Source organism: Hylaeus anthracinus, unplaced genomic scaffold (genome assembly GCF_026225885.1).
Source record: "Hylaeus anthracinus isolate JK02 unplaced genomic scaffold, UHH_iyHylAnth1.0_haploid 12001, whole genome shotgun sequence".
NCBI lineage: Eukaryota > Metazoa > Arthropoda > Insecta > Hymenoptera > Colletidae > Hylaeus > Hylaeus anthracinus.
In genome coordinates, this window is record NW_026534348.1 from 12,794,432 (window position 1) to 12,813,296 (window position 18,865).

At 40.1% G+C, this 18,865-nt stretch overlaps 1 protein-coding gene across 1 annotated transcript in view; it reads left to right on the forward strand.

Annotated features, from left to right (window-relative positions):
• Positions 1 to 18,865, forward strand: part of LOC128891462 (homeobox protein Hmx-like) — a 41,593-nt gene that overhangs the window by 12,234 nt on the left and 10,494 nt on the right. The gene's annotated exons all lie outside the window — the stretch shown is intronic.

Below are 18,865 nucleotides of genomic sequence, written 5' to 3' on the forward strand. Positions count from 1 at the left end.
AGAAATTTAAAGTTTGAGTGCATAGAAATCCATAGCTTGTGTGTGTAGAAATCCAGAGCTTGTGTGCGTAGATATTCAGACCTTGTATCCGTACGAATTCGACCCTTGTGTGTGAATGAATTCAATCCCTGTGTGGGTGGATGATTCCACCTGTTCGTGAACAGAGAAGGAGGCCGTCGTTTTTAATTTTCTTCCGAGGTCTATACCAGTAGCCACACGAACAGGTACACCGAATCGGCTACCGAATCGGAACTCCCACAGTGTGTTTCGCAGGAGCCCCGTGAGCTCGAAGGACGAATCAACCTTTTTCTCCTCTTTCCTGATCGCATTAGGACGAAAAGGGCTTCGCTGTCGTCGCGCGACGGCTTTGAATATCGTGCCGCCCTGAATTAGCGAAATTAGACTTTTAAATGTCATCGGTCGTTAGACGCGCTTTCACGCTCGATCACTCTGGGACACGGTTATTGGAACGTGCAAAGAGTCCCGAGGATTACGCATGGAAGACGAGTTAGACGGATTTTGGTATCTTTTCGTCCCTGTCGTCTAAGAGTTAATAGAAAATGTATGTTAAAGGCGAAAAAGAGTCGAAACATTTTTCTATAAAGTGATAGTTTCAATTAGTGGTTTCCAAAATGTTCGATGGGTACACTACTTATATTATACAAGTTATATCCAGATGATAGTGTGATTTATTTCCGAACAGGTGTCTATCTAATTACGCCAATAAAAATTAAGATTGATGTACGAAACGTATTACGTACCTGATCGATATTATGGAAATATCTACCGTTCCATCGGGAAATAATCAAATAATTTGACAGAATAAAAAATATAGATAAAACGGTGATGGGAAATTAGTATCGGTATAGTAATGATTGACGCGTAGACGTCGACGTTCTTAATATTAAACATCTGCAAATCAAAAGTGTACCTTTCCCCCAGTATTTTAAATTGTTACAAATGTTGAATGGAAATAGTAAGCTTCCACACACTTGGATGTCCGCTCTTCCTAATTCTTATATTTCAGAGCTTGAGCACCAAGACTCCTAAGCTCACAAACTCCTAAGCTCACAAACTCCTAAGCTCCAAAACTCCTGAGCTCCTAAATTCCTACACTCCAAGACTCTTAAGTTCCAAGTCTATTAAGACCAAAGATTCCTACACTCCAAGACTCTTGAGCTCCAAAACTATTAAGCTCAAAGATTCCTACACTCCAAGACTTTTAAACTCAAAAATTCCTGAGCTCGAAAACTCCTACATTCCAAAGACTTTTAGGCTCCAAGACTACTAAGCTCCGAGATTCCTGAGCTCCAAAACTCCTACACTCAAAGACTTCTAAGCTCAAAGATTCTTATATTCCAATACTTTTAAGCTCCAATACTCCAACGCTCCAAAACACTCGAAGCTTCCGGCGTTGTTCGCGCATGATACCAACACCTCGATGCCTCGGTTAGCATGAACCATAAGCTGAAAGAAGTTGGCGGGCGTCGCTCAAGACCACGAAAGTGGTTAAACGCCGCCGTTCCGACCCGAATCGTCCGGGGGACTTTAGCCAAGGTGAATGGCTCGCCGCGCTAATTGTCTGCAGCAAAATTAAACTGAAGTCACGTTAATTATGTAACACCACGGTCTGTGAGCCCGGCAATGTACAACTCGTTTCAGGAGAAACGGGGTGATGATGGACGAGCGCAGTCGACCTTACGGGGGCTGCCAAGCTCGAGCAGCGAAATCCCTAACTCAACGCTAACTCGATCAGTCAACGCCCACCGTGGCGTTGCTCGGCACTAATCTGCCTCCAGATTAATTACTACGTAATACCGGTTTGAATAATTATCGTTTCTAGGGCAACCTAACCTGACCTGAGCTCTATGGCCGCACCTGACGTCCTTATTTCTAACGCTTTAGCGGTTTTGCGGAACTGGATTGTTTCCCATGAAAATGGATCTTATTAATACCTCGAGAAAAATTAGACTCGGTGAACGCATTGCTCTGGTGCAATTGTATTATAGTGCTGCTGTAATCGAGAGAATTGCACAGTCGAGGTTGCATTTTTTGTTCACATGAATCTGAGGTTTCAATGGACTTTCAAACTGTGCGGTTGAGAAGCCGTTACCGCGTTCACAGGTGTTCGATGTATGACAGAAACTAGTGGGTAATAAAAATTATGTCGAAAGGTACTAATTTTCTTAAGGAGACTTAGAAGATCAATGGGTTTGTCTCTTGAGCAAGAGAAATTTATCTATTGCTGTTTTAATATTTATTTTAATAATACAATTGTAAATTCAGCTGAAGGTGGCCAACGAATTGGTCGGAAACGTACATGTCGTGAGATTGATTATTAAAAATGTTACTTTTAAAAGGGACTCGACATCGATATTTTAATACCGCTGATTAATTCAGTAGCGAAAAGTTTAATCGAGAATAGTAGGACGAAGCTTTACATCCAATTGAAAGTTTTATTCTGGAGAGAAATATTCATTCTTGTAAATCAATGGAATATTCCTGTGCAGCTATTAAAAAACAGTAATCCCTGCGCAGTACTACTTTTTACTAATTCGTTAACACAGCTGTGACTAAAAGTATCAATCACTCCCATGAAAGCTAGAGTGTTAGATAAAGAAATTAACAAGAAATGAACGAGACTAACGAGATTCTGTTTTCACTCGAAAAAAACGAAAGTTGACGGTACGAAGAGCCCGAAACTAAATCATTCAATCGAGTACGTTAAAAATAGACCCGTGAATACGTGTCGAACTCATCAATTCAACTCCGCATTCATAATGCATGTTAATTAGTGAGATTGAGTATAGATATCCAGTGGAATACGCAGTTCAGTAACAGGAAGTTTACTGTCACCTCGGTATCAATTAAGCGTTAATCTACTCCTATCACTCTCTAGTTTTTCCCCCGCTAGTTTCTTTAATTGTTTGCAATAAAAATGAAGAGAAGAACGTGATTAAATTACGTGGTGAGTGTGCATCTGCACGCGAGTGATGCTTAATCAACGTTGAACCGCAGTTGTTTTAAACAGGGAAAAGCGGAGGGAAAAGCATTCTGATTTCGGTGCACGATTCGTTGTGCGTTTGTGTGTAGGCGTTGCAGGGTAAACGAATTCCATTCGTAATTGCAGCATTGGGCTTCGCCCTCGAGTAAAATACGCGAGGGGCTCGCATATTTACACCATTTTAGGCGTAATGAGTTCTTAGATCCGAGGCGAACTGCTTTTGAAAACAACTCAGGAACGATATTTAATATATTAGGGTGACAAGATTTTTCATTGAGGAACTAGACAAATTCATTCCAAAGGTGAGGCTATAATGAAAATAAATTTTGATAGTATTCGTGAATTTGGTAAAGAATTAAATACCATGTTAAACTATCCATTCTTCAACAGTCTCGAGACAAAATTTTAATTTCACAGAAATTTTCACGAGTCTGGCAGCCAATGCGTTAAACAATACCAAGGACTCAATAAAAGAAGCTTGCATCCTATAAAAATAAACGACGAACAACTCGGTCTGACTCTACTAACAACTCTATTACGTGTGTATATAAAAAGGTTCCAATTGCATTAAATAAAAAAAAAAAAACAAAAACTCAGTCAGAATGACCAATCGAAACAGATCATCCTTTATTAAAACTGAATTTTTAGTCGACATCGATCAAACGGGAATCAACGTCGGCAAACATCCCAGGAGTGGCCAAAAATAAAATAAAAACCGAAATCGCGTATTTTTCGAGCAGAGTGACGGCTGAAACTCGTCGAAAAAGAACGTCGAACCGAAACGATGACGATACCTCGGCGTTGCGTGCACACGAACGGGGTTTTCCAGCATATCATTCGCGATTTTTTGAAGTCCCTGGAGAAATCGCGGGATTTGCCGGCAGGTCTTCACGAACGTCAGAGTAAATTTCGGTAGACCCTGATCGCAGGGACCCTGGAAACCCGTCATAACGTATAGATAATTCGTGCATACCCACGATCGGGGAATGACGTACGCGGATCCGATCCAGCTTTCCTTCTTGTGCCTTTAACAATCCCCACAGGACCGGTTTACCATCCAGAATCTTATTTTTTCCAGGACCGAGCCGTCGCAACACGCCTGGATCAATTCAGAGTGAAACATGGTCGCGTAACGTGGGTTCCATTTGCAGAAATCACTTGTTGCCTCCATAATGTATTTGATTTTCTATGGTCGTGCCAAAAGTTCGCGTCGCTTGCTATCTAAATTAATATGTGAAACATACCTTTGAATGTTGCGAACAAATGTACTCGCCATATTTTTCTACGATCTTTTTTTGTGTCGACGGACAATTTCTGTAGTTTTTTTTTTTTTTTTGTTTTGTTAAATACTAGCTGTGCCCCGCAGTTTCAGATGGGTTTTCTGTCTTTGTAGGCTTGCATCTCTTTAAATACATGTTTTCATTGAGTAATTTCTTTTAAATCCCAAAATGATCGCTGAAAGCGACGATCACAAGTTTCTGCTCGGGTGGACAAGCAATAACGCGAAAATATGCCGAAAACTGCCGCGCGTATAGATAAGCACAAAGTAACATACAAGCGGTGCGGTTACGATACGTTTAGGATATATACGACGGAGCAACTTGGGGTAACTTTGAATAATGCAAGGGATTCACTCATATTTAAAGTGAAATGAGCACGGAGAGAAGCAAGAACACTAAAGGTGCTCCGATAAAATTCACTTTACTTAGCGCGGAATTATTTTCCTTAAAAACCACTTTCATCCATAATATAAAAGGTAGCAGTACCAGTGGTTCGCGCTTATAAACTTCTTAAATAAATAATATACGGATAGTGATTATGCGTTTCGTGGGGTTTCACGTTTTGATTATTATTAGGGGGATTTAGTAGGTCTAGAAGATAAGTAGACCACAGAAACAAATTTTAATCGTTGATATAGGTTTCCAATTGCTCATTAATTTATGTTTCACCATGGACAAAATTATATTTCAACATAGTAAACGTAGCGATGCGAGTATCAAAGATACCTACTGTATCTCAGCATAATGTACAGTCAGACTCATAAGTGTTCGTACCTTTCACGTCTATTAAACAAATTCGTCTATTATTATTGCCTAATTAAAAGACAAATTTGACGTTTCCACGTAAATGTTTCATAATGGAAAATTTATTATTTAGAAACATCAAACTTATCGTTTAATTTAAATGTCAATAGACATAGAGGGTACAAATTATGGGATTGACTATATAAATCATACTTTTATTTGCTATTCGTGCCGCACGAATGGAAAACTTCGAAGAAACATGCATTTTAACGTGCAAACGTCGAGCAATGTGATACCATCCTCTACGGTATTAATTCCTCCCCTTATCAACTGGTTTTTAGCTGATAATGCGAGGCGAAATACATTTTAGGATTAAAAGCCCGTTCACACGATGAAAATTGCCTCAGAGTCCCCCTCTTTTTGATACGTATCCTCGCGCAGGCCAAAGACAGCGAGAGTTTTATCGCGAGCACGTGGGGGCTTGCTTAATTTTATGCGATTTTTTATCGACGCCTCGTAATATCGATAATGTAAGGCACTGCTGCTTCACCTCTGCCGCTTCCGTCCCACTACGGTTCGTACGTAGGTCGAGGGGTGGCTTATATCAAGTTATAAAGTTTGAGAAATGATTGCCGCATCGGAGTCTGCTGTACTTTTTTCCTCTTCTTTTCTTCGATCGAACCTAACAGAAAGCGCGCTAGCGTATTCCACGCGGCACGGAACTTGTTCGACTCGCGTTGATCGCCTAATTTCCTTCGGGGGTTAACGAACGGTTCGCCATATTGTGTTTAGGTGATGCTTGGAAGGTTGCTGTATTTTATTTACGTATATGAGGAATCCACAATTTTTTTTTTAGATGCATGGATTGTAGTACACTTGGTCGATAATTGGGCGATAAACGGAATATTTTCTGTTCTTTCAGAAATTAATCGAAACTATCGTGTTTATCGTTGATTTTTATGAGTCTATTTGTACAGTGTTCCTTCTATTTATTTTTTTTATTTTTATTCTGTACAAACCTGCAACTCGAGCTTGTTCGGTATTTACCCACGCAATTAAAGAAGATGTGCAAATTCGTTTGAAATAAAACTCTGTAAGTGTTTGCATCGCCACCCTCGTCGCGTTACCATTGGTCCGTTAGGCGTCGTTTCAAAACGTAACGAAACGCGCGAACGTTTAAAATTCCTTTCTTGGTTAAAATAGAAAATTCGTGCCTCGGTGAAACTATGTTAAAGCACGCGAATCGATGCTCAGAGGCGAATACACCCTTGTTTGCATAATATAGGAAACGGAACGCATCTTTTCGTGGAAGTATCTTAGGGATATCTTTTCTTCCTCTTTCACGGGAAACGTGTTTCTTTAATGTTCCCCGAAGAGTGGAAGTAAATCCTAAAGACTGCTAACACTCTCGCTCTTGCAACCGGCTCCCGAGCAATTTTCTCGATTGGAACTGCATCGGCTTTACATTCCTGGAAACGTTTAGTTTTCATTTCCCTAGTTAAGTACTAACAAAGCACCACCAGTCCCATTACTATAACAGCGGCGCAGTTATCCCCGCGCTTTCGAGCCTCGTACCAGAGGCACACGCCTGCAATGTTCAACCACAGTTCCACGAAACACTTTAATTATACCCACGGTGTTCAATTTCGCTTCGAACAGAACGCGATACCCCGCGTTCGATAGCATTTTACGTTATTTTGTTTATATTAGGCGGTGGGCTCCATTTCTATCCAAATTAATGTTCGAAAGATAAACGAGGAAAAATTTGGTTGCCCTCCCTTTGCACCTCTTCTCATTTTTTTGGTAAATTTTAGTAGGACGATACAAATTTTTATGGTTTCTTTTTATTTAATTCTATTTATTTTCTCGTCTTTCAATTCTGTAACTCTTGGAACTGATTCGTAACAGAAATATTATAATTCTTTTATTTCTAAAAACTTTATAATATTGCAACTTTTATTTCTGGAAACACTGTAATATTCTGATTCTTGTTTCTAGAAACATTCCAATATTGTAATCTTTATGCAACACAGCACTGTAATCGAAACGCACGAACACGAAAACGTATCTTCAACGTTAATTTTCATACAACATGAGAAGCTTACAGAATGCTTCTGTATTTTTATTTCGCGAAGCGATAGCGATCGAATTCAGGCGAATCCGTGTCAATTTTCTTAGCCGTCAATTCGGCTGTTCGATGTATCGGGAATACCGTCGGCAGGGTTGTACAATTTATTTTGGTTGTGCCGCTGTCTGGGTTGAATTGGCGATTCCACGATACTTTTGAAGGAAACTATCGGCGAGAAACGCCAATAATGGAACGCATGTTTAATAAATTAAGAGGTGAGAATACAACCATAACGGGAAGAAGCAAATTTTGAGATACGGAGAGATTTTCCATTCGATTTTAATCAAAATTTGAGCCAGTGGATAGGTAGCATTAATTGGGGACTATAATTAACATTGGAAGATGGAACGAGGGGTTGGGAATTTTACTGTGACAAGAATCTTAAACAGAAATATTTTTACTTGAACTAAAATTAGAAATGATTAAATATAAAGGCACAGAATTAATAGTTGCGGATTCTGCCGTGACAAGAATCTGTAGAATTGAACTATAGTTGCAAATTATTGAATATGAAAGTATAGAATTAATAATTGAGGATTCTACTGTGACAAGAATTTGTAGAATTGAACTATAGTTCCAAATAACTGAATATAAAGGTACAGAATTAATAGTTGAGGACTCTACTGTGACAAGAATTTGTAGAATTGAACTATAGTGGCAAATAATTGAATATCAAGGTACAGAATCAATAGTTGAGGATTCTACTGTGACAAGAATCCCAAGTACAAATATTTCTACTTAAATAAAAGTTTAAGGCACAGAGTTAATTTCTACGCCTAATATATTACACAAATAGGCTATGTTTCTAATATAATCAGAATCTTGAAGGCCCTTTCTTGTACACCCTTCATTCTCTACTGTGGAAATAATTTACTGATGCAATGAAGGACCACACACCTCGACGGATAACCTTCTTCCTTGAGTGTTTATTTGCGAAGATGGCTCCCTCGATGAAGCATCGGCATACGATCGTTTCACGGTGTATCTAAATTGGCAAATTTAAGATCCGCCAGGATTCGATTTCCCTTTTAGCGACGATGTCGAAGCGCTATCGCCGCGAGGAATCCGCGGCGTGCAGAAAACAATTTACTTTGAAGGCCGCAAACTCTATTACCGGGCAAAACGTGCTCGGCGAAATAATGACTTTCTCTAGCCCGGTGTCACCGCTTGCCATTGCATCATCAAACGATTCTGACTTGAGTCATCTCGGCCGCCGGTGCACCAGCAAAGGTTATGTCTCAAGCTCAGTAGGTCACCGAAGACGAAACCTGTCTCGTTCGAGCACTTTGCGTCATCCCGCGAAATCTCGATGATCCCATTTTACGTTGGCTCCTTTTACGATCCACGTTGATTGCTCCGATTAATCGACGAAGATGTCTCTTTACTCCATCGTAAGTAAAGATTGATAAAAAATTTTCCAAAGGATTCACGATCTTCTTTTCTAACACCAAACTACTACGTCTACGATGAACAATTAGACACTTACCCTCTCGAAGGAGGAATTTAAAATTTATTTTCTTTTTGCTCCGGTCGAATACACACAACCCAAGGCAATTTTTATCTGTAAATTGATCCTAACAGACAAATATGCCGTCTCTCTTTAACCCTTCACGGACTTGTAAGTCCTGCCAGTAAATGAAGGGTTAATATAATACTTTCATATTCAAAGAAAAATGGGTTTGCCAATACGTTTTATTACCCTTTGTACGTTGTCGCGTGAAAGTTTCGGGACATCTTCCGATCAAATTTTGATACAGACCGACTATATATATAAACACCAACTGCTTAACACTTTATTTACCGGGAGCCTATGTATAGGCTTTTCAATTTCAGTATTTAGCTATTCGAATTTATTTACTGTGTTGATGCTTGTCTACTTACAATGATCAGTATTTGGAAACAGACTTGGCTTTCAATGTACCCAGTAACAGTATAGAGGAATTATTCTCAGCCTAGATTTGCATATGCAACTGTAGACAATTCTTTTCTGAATTAAAGACTGTTTCTAAATAGCCCGGTAGATAAAGTGTTAAAACCGAGTGATATCCATTCCTGCATCCACCAGAGACTGGTTGCACTCGTAGACGATGTTAATCAACCCATCCGCCCATAGACTCGAAGAATCGGTAAAGCGGTTACGGTGCACGAACCAAGGAAGAAGGAATATCCGACGTGCAGAAGCGGACAAAACTTTAGCGCCGGCATACGAAGGCGTTCGCCGTTCCTCCGAGGGGGATACAGCGCGCGCCTTCCCGCTTTTTATTTATGCCGGCCATTTTGCGGCACGATGGGACGCCATCTTGTTTTTATGGCCACCCCTCGAGTAGCTTCGTCCAACCCTCGTTCCATCTACATGCAGATACGAATCCCCTGGCATTTTATCTTCGAAACTTGTTGGTCTTCGTCGTTCATCGAGCCGCCTCGAAAGAGCTGCGAACTCCAACGTTCCCCACCTGCCGCCCCCATTACGTTTCCACGAAGAATCCTCCTCTTCCCTTTGTTTTATTCACGGTTGATCCGTCGATCTGTCCTGATTACATTTTAAAGACGTTCCTGGCTCCCTTGCGAGGCACGATCCGCTCCCTCTTAAACTTGCCCCCCCCCCCTTCTGTGCCTCGGAGTTCCTTCGATCTCGCGACCACACCCCCTCCCCTCGCACCTCAGCAAACGTACTATCTTTTAGGGGTACTTACAGGATCTGCTCGTTAGAGCATGTCGAGAGGTTAACGTCAAGGGACTCGTGCAGTTCGTCGCGGTATTCTCGAGGAGGCGTTTTCAAAGGGTTATGGAAAGTATGAAGGTTACTTATGGAGAAATATAAAAATAGAACTGCATATTCAGGTACAAATATTGAGAATGGAAGTTGCAAATAGATAAATAGATAGATAATCCTTGTAACTTTTACATAAGAACTTTTGCTTACATCGCATCATTTACAGATGAACAAAAAGAAAAGAAAAAGGAACATTTAATCCATGTTACATCCCTCTGAAACAGAACAACCAAAGCTAACTCTAAATTTATAAATTCTGCCGCTCAGTACTCATTCTATCCTATGTTTTCTTAACACTCTTACTGTTTTCCTCGCGCTGCCCTTTTACATTCGCTCTTTTCGGCCCTCTAATGTGTTCTATCGACTCTTCCTTCCTTCCTTCTCTTTTCTTCACCTTCATCCCCAAGAACCATTTCCAATGGAAGTTGTATTTATTATGGATTGTCAAAGGTAATTCAAATTACGGTAGCGTGTGTTCTATGCGTAGTGCGTGAGTGAACGTATCGCGTGTACAACATGACGTTTTATATTCGCGAAGTAAAAGTTTCAATTTTTTATTTTATCGTACGTTATGCTAGTATTAAATGTAATCTAAACGCGAGTTGCGAGCATGCAACGTGTTTCAATTAGCAATTCGTTCTCGAGGAAACTCGAGCGATTCCAATCAGTATTACCCATTTACGTTTATTTAACAATCATTACTCACTGAGGTTCGTTGATCATTTTCATTGGAGTTATTGAATTTTCGTGTAACATCCTTGTATTAGAAAAATGTTTGATCGTTATATTTCAGTTCCTATTCCCAGGGAGGATACAAGGAAAGTCATTGTCTCTTCGGGCATTGAAATCACCGAGATCCTAATTCCTATTGCGAATTGTCAATGAGATAAACGAGTGACAGGCCTCCTAAAATTGTTTGCAAATGGTTCTCACGTTAAACAAGAGCCCATTAGAGTAAATATAAACACAGGACATGACTCTCTTTAATTTTGAATCTTTAAAATTGCGAATGAAGAGAAAAGTTATGTAGAAAATTATTTCGAACTCGACTTCCAATAAATTATCGCTCTTCTTCAATTTGATTAATCTTAACGATACAATATCCACGAATATGAGACGGGATTAATCATCATTGTTTCTTGTTTATCACAACAACAACAAAATTGCCCAATCTTACTAATCTCGACGATGCGATACCCACGAGTACAACGCGCGAACAGTCATCATTTTTTTTTTTTATCATAACAAAAGAATGTTGCCAACAACGCTAGAACGTACGGAGAATTCAGCCAAAGGTAACAGATTAATTGTAACTCGCCCCTACTTTGAAGCGACCTTTTACGAACATTTTATGCAGCCCCGTAAACCGTCAAGTTTACGATTAAAGTTACGACGATCCCCTCCCCCTCCGTTTCGTCCCACGAAGCGTGCGGCTTCATATTTTTATTCGAGCGTGAGCGAATTCTTTTTTCATCGTTCTTCGTATTATTCAAGTAATGGAGGTCCCCTATCGTCCTCGCTTAAGAACCGTTCCTTTTTAGAGCTTTTCAGACGTTGCCACGTTACACCGCGAGCGGCTGTCGTAAGGTTATATCGTCAGGGTAAATACTTTGACCGCAAAGACTCGTCGTCGAGGTATTTTAACCAAAATTGCGCGGTAACAGCCAGCCCGAGTCAATGTCGCTACAGCCATTGGACAAGTTTCAGCTGCCAGACTGCTGTTAGACACGCTAACGACGAGACTCGGTCGACGGGACGTGATATCCCTAGCCACGAAAAGAACGGCCGGATATCGACGCTGAGCACGAACGATCGTTCTTCTCATTCCTTTTTTTTTTTTACGTTTTCCTTCTTTTTCTTCTACGAGACGGGCGTGTGATCCAGCCGGTTCGCGGGAGAATCTCGCACTGAAACGTTCGTTAAATGTGTGGGGGGCAATTATAAATGTTCTTTGGACCTTAGTATACATTCAGAGTTAATCGAAATTTCTAACTATGGGTTGATAAGTTCTATGGTTGATAAAGGGTTGAACACCGCGAAGTACTCGTTATCGAGGTAGGGGTTATTAAACGAACGAATGAACGAATGAATGACATGCTTTCATTCATCGACAAAAAATGAATTTATCGACACTTCGCATTTCAGAGAAATTAAATCTAAACAAACATTATTGTTGGTCGATTTACTGCGTCAAACCTAATGGTGACCAAGATTCACCTCTCGAGTGCAGAGGGTTAATTTACAATGTGTAGACAAGAAATGAAAGCATGTCATAATATCTATCACTCAGCTGAACAACTTGAACGGAATTCTACAAAACAATGCACACGTTATCATAGCTTTTCTCTAAATTTTCCCTCATGGCGTTAATCGATTCGTCAAATGAGCCATCCTATACCATTCCAAGAGTTGGCGAAAGATAATCCCGTAACACGAAAGGCCAAGTAAGACCTCGCATGCATCGGTGAACGCACGAAACGAAGGTTCAAGAATCCACGAAAGGAGCAAGTCGTTTCTCACCGAAAAAGCAATCGAAACCTTTCGCGTTCCCATTAATCGAGCAACAAAAACCAGAATACCGGGGACCGAGATAATTTCCCAGCGTCTCATTAGCCCGTGGGATTTATCGTAACGAGTCCTTCCGTCAATCCAGGCTTCCGATTCGTAAATTCGAAATCCCTTCGTATATCACGAGATAGAGAGAAGGTGGAGGGAGAACCGCGATCGCCGTTTGCGTGCGTCCTGCTATTCTACGAAAGTAATTACGAATGAATTACAAGAGAGACGGCGAACCGTGCCAGTACGGCATGATAATGTAACGGAGTATAATGACCGGTACGCGATTATCGTCCTAATAAGCGAGTGACGCAAGAAAGTCTCTCGCTGAATAAGAATAAGAGAGAGGCCAATGAGGAGTTAAGAAGTTACATGGTTGAGCAAAGATCTGAAACGAGACGGGATAAGGCGCGAGCGGTCTCGTCCTTCCACGCCTGTCGGTGTTTCTACGTTTCCCACAGATGCTTGGAATTGGGTTTCGTGAAATGAACTTGAGAAGTTTGTCATTATCCCTCGTCTATTATCTCTAACGCTGAACCATCCGCGAGCTCGAATTCACCTTCCACCGCGATTATATCCTCGCGCAGGTGGAATTAACCTTGCGTCGATTTCGAACGAAGCTGCGACTATTGGAATAGACTGAAACACTTGACAACTACTGGAAATAATCGTATACTTGAATAGGTTGCCTGTTTTCCTTCGTATTTGGAAGAATTTACCGATTTTATGGTTCAGGTTTATAGAAGTGGACAGGAAGAACTTTTCTATAGACTGTTATTTATTTTTATTTGACTGTAAGAACTAGAGGGGTTTCCAAGGGAGCCTTCAGGATTTTGTTTTTCAATAGATTACAAATGCTGTGGAATATATGCTGTGCCACTGGGGTGGAGATATCATAGAGTAAGAATAGTATTCCACGCAGGTGAAACCGCGGAGCACAGCTAGGAATATATAAAGTTTTAATCTCCAAGAATATTTTTGTCTGTTTACACGATAACCAACGATAAACAAAATTTATATACTGAGTTCAATACTCCTACTACAAAACTACGCTCTGTTTTCGATTAAAACGTGAATCCAGATCCTCAGAAAAAAATTCCTGAATCTTGCCTATAGCAAAGAAGTCCATATATCCTCTCAACTAAACATCGTGCTGCTCAATTAACGCAACCATTCCATCGTACTATCATCGATTACATAAAAAAAAATCACAATTGTACAATTACATCTAATCTATTTTAAAAGCAAAATTGCCCCACTCTCCACACTACCTTTGATCGCGGAAGCCGTAATTTGGGAATCAGATTGGCGTAATTACGGATTAACGGTTAATAAAAATGTAATGCGATCAATTATTCGCGCGGCACGCTAAAATTCGCGGCGATAATTTCTGCTAAAGCAACTGTGACAATTGATCTGTGGTTAATATAACCGCGATAGATATCCTCTCCCCAAGGAAATCAGTTTATTACGTCCATCCGTGATAAGTTTTGCGCAAAGGCAATCCGTGTCTCAATTACCGCTCCTCGGTTATATTTATATCGTAATCGACCTGGCATTATTGACGAGAATTATTTCATGTTTCGTTGGCAATTTCTGCGCCGTAGGGGGTATTTTTGGACAAGGGCGGATCGTCGACGGCGAAGAGAGAGGGCGGGGACGAAAAGGGGGATGGATAATGGAGTAATATCCACCTGATGGCCGTTTACCCTTTAACGATGATTCCTCGGTTTCAGGCAAACTGCGAGAGAGAGAGGGCAGTTACGTGTCAAATTTAATTTCACGGGAAATTTTCCGCCTCCCGCCATTTTCTACCCCCTCGAAAGGCGCACCGGTGGGATCATTATCGTGGCAATCATTAATTTTTAACCCCTTGCACTCGGAACGATTTCGTTACAGAACGTACAAACAGAAATTGTGTCGCATCTACTACATAATATAACTTATAAAGCATTTAATTTATTCTAGTGGAATTTGAGTTTGTACGAATCTTTAAACATCGAAGAAGAAGTTTATCCCAAAATTCAAAATTTTATATTATTCTAATATGTGATAATGTATGTGTACATTATCTTCACTAATAAAGTTTTCCTGGACTCGCGATGTCTCTTCCGAAGAGACATCCAAAGGGTTAAACCCTGGCTCCAATGGGTGACGTTTAACACGCGTATCTATCATCGCTGCAAGGGTTAAAAATAGTTAGATCTTACGTTCGATAATGGCACGCGATTTATAGCACAAATTGGAAATAAATACCGTGCAATTATTAATTCATTCTACCAGTGGAGAAGCTAATCGTGGCCGTCGTCCCCCTTAATCGTTTCCTATCTTTTCAAACGCATCTGTGACTAAGCTGTCGTCGAGTGTGTCGTTCGTGACATTCCATGACAATGTCTAATCTTTTCCATATTTTAAACGGTGGAACATCTGCGACACGATCGGAAGGATATTAAGGCGGATTCACACGTTCGGTATTCGCTGAATCGTGAATTATTGCGCTGCTCGACGATGTACGCATTAATAATGGAGTTAATCCGAAATTTGAAAGTTTCTTCGTAAATCGACAAACGAGATGTAAATTTACAATGTGAGAATACTCTTAGGAAAGTATCACAGAAATGTTTGAAATATCAATATTTAAGTAAATGTACGTGTCCAATTAATAATCTGAAATTTCACCTGACAGGAAATAAAAGCTATGGTTGTGAGCATTCAAAATCCTGAAGCTTCTTTTGGAAGACCTTGTATATTTAAAAAAACGCGCAGTCTTCATAGAGTGAGTTGGTTTTGGCTTATAGTGTTAAATGTGAGGAAAATTAAACAACTGGTAGTAGTAATAACCCAACAATAAGTTTTTAAAACTAGGCCCTGATGAATTTTCTACATATATACCACTGAATCATTTAAATTCGCACAGAAAGTGCATCAATGTTTAGATACCATTTGACAGTCTATTAGGACGTTTTGCTACTCCAAAAATTATTATTCGTGGAATAAGATACGTGTGAAGTCCCCTTTATCTTTCCATGGAATTTTACGCGATCCCTAAGGGAGGTTTTCTCCATTTCCATATCTCGTCCCTATCTACGACTTCATCAAGTGCTCCTAATAATCGGCCGAACACGGTACATTTCTTGTTACACCTTTTACGGCGCACGTGGTCGCGAAATGTCGTTTTTAATGCCGTCAGAAACGCGGCTCGCCGATTCCGCGGAGATACGTCGACTTATCTGTTGACTTATCTGTTAAATGTTGTTTAGAAGCACGCGATCCTTTCATTGAATGGACACCGGATATAACGAGAAGGTCTCGGAAAAAAATTGCTCGTTTTCATCACACGGACGATTGAAAAGTTTAACAATCGGAATTCAATGCACGACAAAAATCTTTATTACGACTGCTTCCAAATTTTCAGAGTGGAACGTGGTAGATTATCGTTTACGAACGACGCGAAACAAAGTATCTATGTCTAGAAGTTGCAAAAACGTCGAGGCAAAACGACAACCAGTAATTCCCATCGCCAACCTCGTAATGTATTTATCGCATTCTTCATTCTCATTACTGTATACCGTGTATTATCATGTTTCGAGGCATTAAATCCACGGTTATGCATATCGCATTAAATGCACTTTCTGTTATTCATGCGCTATTACTACGACAGATAAATACTTAATGACGTCGATAGTCACGCTTCAAAGGGAATAAAGTATACGGAATGATACAACATTTAGTGCGCGCGCTAAAGTTTCTCCAACGAGAGCGAATTATGAGGGAAAAAAGAGAAATAAGAAATGGGTTATTGACGTGCGCATATCATACTAATTGTGAGGAGATTTAATTCGTCCAACCCCATCGTTACTATTTGGAGAAGGAGTAGATGATACGGCAATATCGCAGATAGGAATGAAAAGCATTTTTTAAATTTACTGTTACAATTCATTTGTTACGACGCGGTTTATTGTTACACGCTGCAGAATTTGCTGCCATAAAGTTTTCTCAGGAATCACTTTTCCTAGTTCCATGAAGGATAATTCCATAGAATTGGTAAGTACCGCAAATTACCGTTCGAGTCATTGGAAGCGTCATTTCCGGATGAAAACCGCGACATCTTGTTGTAGCAAGTTCGCCAATCGTGTCTCGTTCAAATGGATTGACGGAAAAGTGTACTAGGTTGTCTCATAATTTCCCGGACACTTGCTACCAATAAATCATTTTATAATAACATTATAATCAAACAATAATTATTCTTCAAAATAAATGCCATCGCTTCTGATAGTTTTTATCCATCTTTCCGCCAGTGGTTCAATTCCGATTTGGACCAAATGTCACAAAGAATTTTAATGTCAAAAATCTAGTAAAAGTGATACTGAAAAATAAGAAAATTAATATAATAATCCATGTGACGATACATAAAATAATTTATATAGCAATGCATATAATAGTCCATTAAATATTTCATATAATAAACGCTGTAATAAACTACAGAATGATCAATGTAATAATCCATAGAATAAGCTATGTGACTAAAAGAAATTAATAAAATTCAAGAAATTGCACACTTTAAAAAAAAAACAATAAAAATCTGACCCCTTTCGAATGCAACTATGTCCCTAGCCATCCAACGACTCGTTTTAATGACGCCAGCAAGAAGAAAAGGAGAAAAATACAAAAGCTAATCGAGACGGCTACCAATGGGGGACTGGTCTATGGAGCGCAGACAAGTTTATACGCGAGACGGAAACGCTGTACCTCGACTTCAAAAAACAACATCGATTCCTCCATCGCGTGCCACTCTTATTAAACACGCTTTTCACTCTCCGCCTGCCACAAGAGCGGGCAAAGAAGAGGAAACGCGAGCAATATTTTTAGACGAGAGGACGAGTGAACGATCGTGCATTGCTATACAGGACCATTTGGAAATTACATGTTCCAAGGTGCTCCCATAATAGCCCTTATTAAAGGGAAGAAGGAGTGTTGTCCTGAAAAAATAAAAATTGAAGAAAAGTGTTCAGATTGATCTTCGGTATTTAATCCATCAGAGCCTGAAGTGTCACTTCTTTGGTAAACAAATTTTCCCTTTCTCCCCTACTACAATCTTATTTTAAAATAATAAGAAAGTCATATAAAGAAACGAAAATTAATAGCGAGTATCGAAAATGATACAAATTTAAAAGTGCAAACAAGTAAAATAAATCGACGCAATTTTTCCGGCCAATAAAGAAATCTCGATCTTTGCTTCTCGCACTCGCAAGCATTCCTCGGATGCGCCTTAAATTGTTTAAATTGATCGCCATGCGTCCCTCGGGAACTGGTTTCCCGCGGAACACGAACTATAACATTCACTCGGGATAAACGACGTCGCAGTGTCCGAATGGTACCATGGATCGTTCCTGGGATCTAACAGTATACACGTATACAATAATTACCCAGGAGGAACGAGCGGCCCGATAAGAGAATCTCGAGCGGGTTTTAACCGCGATTTACGCGTCTAGTTTCGCATAAGAGGACGATAAAGCTTCATTTTGATCCGGGCGAGCTTCCCACTGTCCGCGGGGTAATGGAACTGGCGCGATACTATCGATGGTTAACGGTAACTTTATTAATACTCTTCCACTGAAATCGCGACGCACCTGCTCCGTGACGACTACAAAGACGACGTTACAATTTGCACGGGACGGCAAATCGTTCCGTGTAACTCGTAAGCTCGGCTTTACGGTTTTATAATCGTTTCCCAAAGCGAGGTTTTACTTGTGCCACGCGGTATCGTAAGTAATTCCCGCGGTACCGTGCATATAATTCGACGTCGCCACTTTATTCTGGAATTTCACCGCTTGTTTTGCTCCGTGCCACGTTTCTTCCAGCGTCGTTTAAACCGTTTGCCTCTCCACGGTTTTCGACGTCCAGCGCGTTCACGCGAGGAAATCGCGATCCACTTTCGACGATACGAACGGACGAAATTGGCATGAGACGATAATTTCATGTGGAACAGTTTCATCGAAACAGTGGAGAGGAATATGTTTGACACCTTGGCTACTAGACTGACACTCGTGTGAATTTCTCGGAAGCTAAAATTTGGTTGCGGGTCTATCGAAGATTAAATAATTTAACATTTTCGTCGTACCTTTGAAATTAATTGTTTTACTTTCTTAATGAAACTAACTGTCATCCATTTCTGGTGACATAGTCATTCTTCGCTTTGCATTCACCGAATCTTGCATACAATTCTCGAATTTTTTATTTTAATGTATCATACGAGAGAGAAGAACGTTGCCTAATGGCTGAAGTGTGCATTTGGACCTGACTTCAATATACTAAATTATGCACAACCCTTAAGGTAGAATTTTATCATTTTTAATTATCGAAAGGGTTTAATTTACTGA